This window comes from Scleropages formosus, chromosome 5 (assembly GCF_900964775.1).
Source record: "Scleropages formosus chromosome 5, fSclFor1.1, whole genome shotgun sequence".
Classification (NCBI taxonomy): Eukaryota; Metazoa; Chordata; class Actinopteri; order Osteoglossiformes; family Osteoglossidae; genus Scleropages; species Scleropages formosus.
Window position 1 is genome coordinate 7,862,640 of NC_041810.1, and position 5,416 is coordinate 7,868,055.

A 5,416-nucleotide genomic window follows, 5' to 3' on the forward strand; every position below is an offset into this window, starting at 1 on the left:
TCAGTAACTGAATGTGACACCTTTAGCTGCAACGACTGCAACTGAACCCTTCCTGTAGCTGTTGACCAGGGTCTCTCACCACTGTTTAGGAAGTCTGTCCCACTGTTCCGTGGAGAACTTATTCAGCTCAGTAACATCTGCAGATTTTCCAGCATCAATGGCTCTTTTCAGGTCTCGTCTTCACATCTCATTTTGGGAATCTCAAGATCCAATCAAAGTTAATTTCAGACAACTGCAAAAACAAAGGCAATGGGAGAACCTTCTCATAGTGCTCTAGTGTTTTGCTGCTGTGGAAAGAAAGCTGCGGAGAAACGCTGCGCCGTGCTGGTCTGGTCTCCGTGGACCAGTGTAACCTGGGCTAAAGCGCACAGGCGACACGAGGACGTCAACAGAGTGGCCATTTGTCAGTGTTGAGGGGAGACCAAGGGTTAACTTTCTGTGCACCTGCAGTAATTCTGGATGGAAGCCGAGGCTCTGGCTTCTTCCACTTGAGGCAGAGGTTGTGTGAAGGAAACACACAAGGTGCTGATTTTGGGCCACCGCTGGCCTTCCGTCTCACAGAGGGCACATTCTCGAGAAGGCACATCGGCGCCGTTCCACTTGACTCCTTATCCAGCAAGACCAGCTGAGTGACGAAGCAGCAACAGCTGAAGACTTAAATGTTCCCCTTGGTCACCTGCTCATGTATTAGCTCTGTCTCACCTCTAGGTGGAACTGTGCCCACGCGCGCTCTTTTTCCAGCGTTGGGTGATTCCGGAACATTCCTGTTCTTATTCTTGCATAATAGGAACACACGTACACTTGTGTGTAAGTGAACCTGTGTATCTGGCAATGGTGTTTCTCTGCCTGATCAGAATGTCGACTTATTTTCGGAGCCTTCTGGGGAAATTTGTGAAATTATACTTTGTTGTTATATTTCTCTCAACTCTGGGAAAATTAAAGCTAGTAATAGACTCATGAGATTCAGCAGGTGGTGCAGGGATTAGAGCCACTGCCTTCCACTCCAATATCCAAGGTTCCAGTCCCACTTCCTGCTATAGTCTCCTTCATCAAGGTAGTTCCTCTGAACTGGTGCGAACCAAATGACCCTGCTGTGTAAATACTGGGTAAATCAGTGTATATCCCTCACACTAAATGGCTTTGTTTCCATTTTCTGTGGTATATTAGAGTTCCCACTAGGAAACATCTGTCCATAATGAAATGTTGAGCAGTTTGGATAGGAGGACAGTGTTTTTGTGGTATTGCAGTTAGTGCTGTCAGCTGGAGAGATGAGGCACGGTGGTCCACTGTGTCCAAAGTGCTGATTTTAACAGCTGATGGAGGAGTTCCCTTCGGGGGTGTGTGTCCCCTCCTTAGAATTCCTTCTGTCCACTTAGTAAGTGAGACAAACTGATTGATGATGTGGCAACAGCTGAAGTGGCACAAGTTCAAGGCCGGGCGCTTCGCCGCGGCCCTTGGTGGCCACTAGAGCACGCTGAGAGTACGCAGTCGGCATGGGGAATATGCGGTATGTGTCGTGTCTGCTGTGTCACGTGTACAGGGGACATCTCAGTGTACTGCAGTGTGGCTTGTGTGTTTAGCTGCATGAACTTTTTTGTATTAAAAATGGCATGGACCCTGTAGGTGCCCAAGTAACCCTACAGGTACAGTTGTAAGGAGATGAAGATAGATGGATGGTCCGTGGTTAGGTGCATATACATGCATGAGCAGTACATATGCATACACTATATACACAGGTAACTGGGTTGATAGATAGATGGAGAGAAGGAAGGATGGATGATGGATGGATTGACTGACTTATGCCTGATTAGATTTGTTCTGCACTGTGTAGCTATGTGTTGAAGTCTGCTTTACTTTCTTCCGTCAGCTCGTCTCTCCGCTCTCGTCTCTTGTCTCTCCCCGTCTCTCCTTGTGTCGCAGGCCAGGCGCGGAGCCATCGGCAGAGTGTGCTACTGTTGGGGTGAACTGGGACTGCACCCCCACCCCAAGTCAATGCGCGAGGAAGAGGGAAGGAGCCGCAGCTGCAGATGCCCCGTCCCTCGAGGAATTATGTTTGTTCCGCATTCATCCATCTACGCAATCAGTCGCTCATGGGAATCTTGATTTGTGGACGTGGAGCCGCTGCACGGGATCATTTCACGTGGGTGTCCATGCAGAGTCTTCCAGAGGTTTGAGTCACAACTAATGAACAAGGAGAGGGAAGCAAATGCTGGTGCTCACAGTGCTCAGGAGGAACTGTGTGTGTGTGTGTGTGTGTGTGTGTGTGTGTGTGTGTGTGTGTGTGTGTGTGTGTGTGTGTGTGTACCTCGTCCTTATGGCTCTCAGTGTGTGCGCCCGTGTGGTTCTCTAATCCTCAAAGGTCACACACAAACTTGTCCCCCTCCCAAGTGTCCTCGGCTCTTCAGCAGGGCTTCCAATCTCCAGCCGTAAATCAGCGCACCTGTTCCCTCGCACCTGGAGCCTTCGCTCAGTGGCGAATGGGGAGGGGTGGCACTCTCGGAAACACAGGTCATGGAGAGGTCACACAGAGGTCGTCCACCAACATGCCGTACTGTTGGCACCACTTTTACCATGTTCTGGTGCGCTGTGGTGGAGGAATGAGTCGGGATCCAGCTTCACTGAGTGGAAGACATTTCTCCAGGGCACTCAATATTTGGACCTTTTTCTGCTATGCAGTGGAGTTTTTTGGTCCTCTGGAGTGCATTCAGTGTCATAAGTTATTACTTTTGCTTTCCTTCTGACACCGGTGCACCTTAAACTTGTGTTCCAAACCTTTTCCCTCATGCGCCCTACTGAGACTCCATTTATACACGGTAATTACGGACTCCGTATATAACTTTCATAAGAGCTAAGCAGCAGCCAAATATTGCACATGTGACTTTTATGAGAAATAAAAAAGCTTGAGTGCGCTGGTGTGGTCAAAGCGACGTGGCCCCTGTTGAGCACCTGCTGTGCTTCATACTGCGCTAGTACCTTCGCCTTCCTATGCTGCTTGGCAGAAGGCTGATGTAGAATTACACTAATAGCGGTATCACTGTCTTATAACGCTAGTGCGAGAAGTATAGCTGTGACTGGACACAAGATCCCTTAACGCCGTGTGAGCCAAGCGTACACTGCAGTGCAGCATGCCGCTAGAAGCAGTGTTTGCAACATTATCAGCTCTCACAGGTCGTCTGATCGCCACTCTTCTGGAAGCATTTTGATATTCTCATACTTTTTTGTAGTTATGTACTCTTGTACTTATACACTAAATCACCGCTTTGCTTGCATGTCACTTCAAAGGCACTAATCTGAGATCAGTGGTGAACCCAGCACTTCCAAAGCTCAGGAACTGGTTTTTCTGTTGTAATCTGTGCATTTATTGTTCTGAATCCATGACATCATTTCCGTTTGTTTGTGAGAAAAGGACGAGTTGTGAGTAGACCTTGAGAATATAGTAAAACTGTTAGGTTTGACATGGCAGGATTAGGTCCTGTCTGGATATTTTACAACGCCAGGTTACCTCAGAAAAACAAAATATGCAGAACTGACAATGTGAGCTGAATGAAATCCACTCTGCTGAAATGTGTAGGGCTGAACTCCTTATGCCATGTCAGACAGTGAACTGCCTGGCTGAAGAAAAACTTGAATCGCTTTGAGTTGAATAACCGACTTTTGGGTCCAACACCAGGAAGCGTCTTGAATCTCGCACTTTAAGTCCAGTCCACTAGTCGTAATGACTCATCTTAAAAAGTACAACAGCCTATCGTGTAGCGAACAGTGGAGTTGTGTATTTTCAAAGATGGAAGCATTTTCCAGTTTATTTTTGACTGCATATTTGTCACTTATCTGTCTTCTAAATGTTCTGTTTACGAAGGGAAACCAGCGTATGATGCAACCTGTGTTTACCCTCCGTGCCGATAGATGGCAGTAAAGAGGCCCTTATGCAATACGAGGGTGGGTCAAATGGCAATAAAAAACATCGAAGCAGAGCAGTGTGGGACCCCCTGAGTGCAACCCACTTCCCAAGTGCATACATCTCGTGGGAGAACCCTAATGCTGTCCCTAACCCTGAGTTGTAGTGATCAAGATGAGAGGCGTTGGAGACAGAGTATTTTTATTTCTGCTCATTTTACATAGTTTTCATGTAATGAAGCCTGGAGTAAATGGTTCCAAGCCATTTATTCCAAGTTTCATTAAATGAAAACTATTTTAAAATTTATTACAGCTAAATGAGAGATTTCTGCAAAATCTAACCTGCATATAAATGGAGGATTGTGTATTTTTAAGGTGTCATTGATTGTGACTGGGTGGTTAATTTGATTCTGGAGTTCCGACTGAAACGAGTTAGAAACAGACTTCCGGGCTCAGTAACGTTTGTCAGTTGAGGAGTTGGCAGCGTGCTGAGTGCCTGGCATTCTGCTGCTTCTTTCCCCACCAGTTTCTGTGTGACGTTACCTTGATTTTAGGGCCCCATGGCGTCCCATCATGGAGGTTACCCACACACCTCTCGCTTTACTGCCGCCTAATTTCATCCCTCCGCTGCCGGCAGGGATTTCATTCCGCTTTCAGGTTCTGTGTACCTATGTCGTCCAAGTGCCACATCATACTGTCCTTCTTCCGTTCTAATCGATGTTTTGTCTGTTTTCATTGCTTCATTTTTTCACTTCGATTAGCAAATGGATCTGCAAAGTGTACAAAATGCACTTTAACTTTTACTGTACCATCCAGCATTAATTTCTACCTCACTAGATAAAATTGTGTTAAGAACTTTCTATATAATGTGAAGGACATTTATGACTGATTATAGTTTCATAAATGCAGTAGTAAGTGAAAATACTTATGACTAATGAATGATGATGAGAATAATAAAACATAAAAATATGTCTCAGACTGATTTGTTTTATTTCACCAAGTAGGTTTCTTTAGTATGTTGTCAGCGTCAGTCTGGATTTCCCTCGTCTTTCTTTAACCTTTATATCCCCAGAACGGTAAGGAGGCACCAGTGAGGCCTTCATTTCATAAATCTTTGTACATTTAATTTAATTTAGTGATGGACGCAAAGGATAGTGTGATCACACACCTTTTGGAGCAGGTGGAACAAACAGCAGGATGAACGAGAAGTTGAACATTATTCACTGAAGAACTTTACCACGGTATTCACACATCCATCCACGAGGGCCAGTGGCACCTTCTCACTGTACAGTGTGGTGTTCACACATTTTTTCTTCAGTTTTTTTCAAATGTTATTCTTAAACATTCCCAGTGTCTTTACATTTCATCCTGCATTTATCAAATTAACTGTCGATATTGTATATTAAAACGTATGGTAGCTGAACAGGTGTAACACGCAGAGTACTATATTTCCTGTAGTTTCATTTAGATAATTTAGATCCTTTAGCTTTCAAGTATTTATATGTGAAAGTTATTCCTCTCT

The 5,416-nt window shown here is 45.3% G+C and overlaps 1 protein-coding gene across 7 annotated transcripts in view; it reads left to right on the plus strand.

Moving 5' to 3' along the window:
• Positions 1-4,461, plus strand: part of LOC108926437 (cyclin-dependent kinase 16-like) — a 22,029-nt gene extending 17,568 nt beyond the window's left edge. For all 7 annotated transcript variants that reach the window (XM_029251753.1, XM_018739106.2, XM_018739103.2 and 4 more), the window contains one exon: positions 1,921-4,461. The gene's annotated coding sequence lies outside the window, so the exon portion shown is untranslated. The remainder of the gene's footprint in view (positions 1-1,920) is intronic.
• The last annotated feature ends 955 nt before the right edge of the window (positions 4,462-5,416 follow it).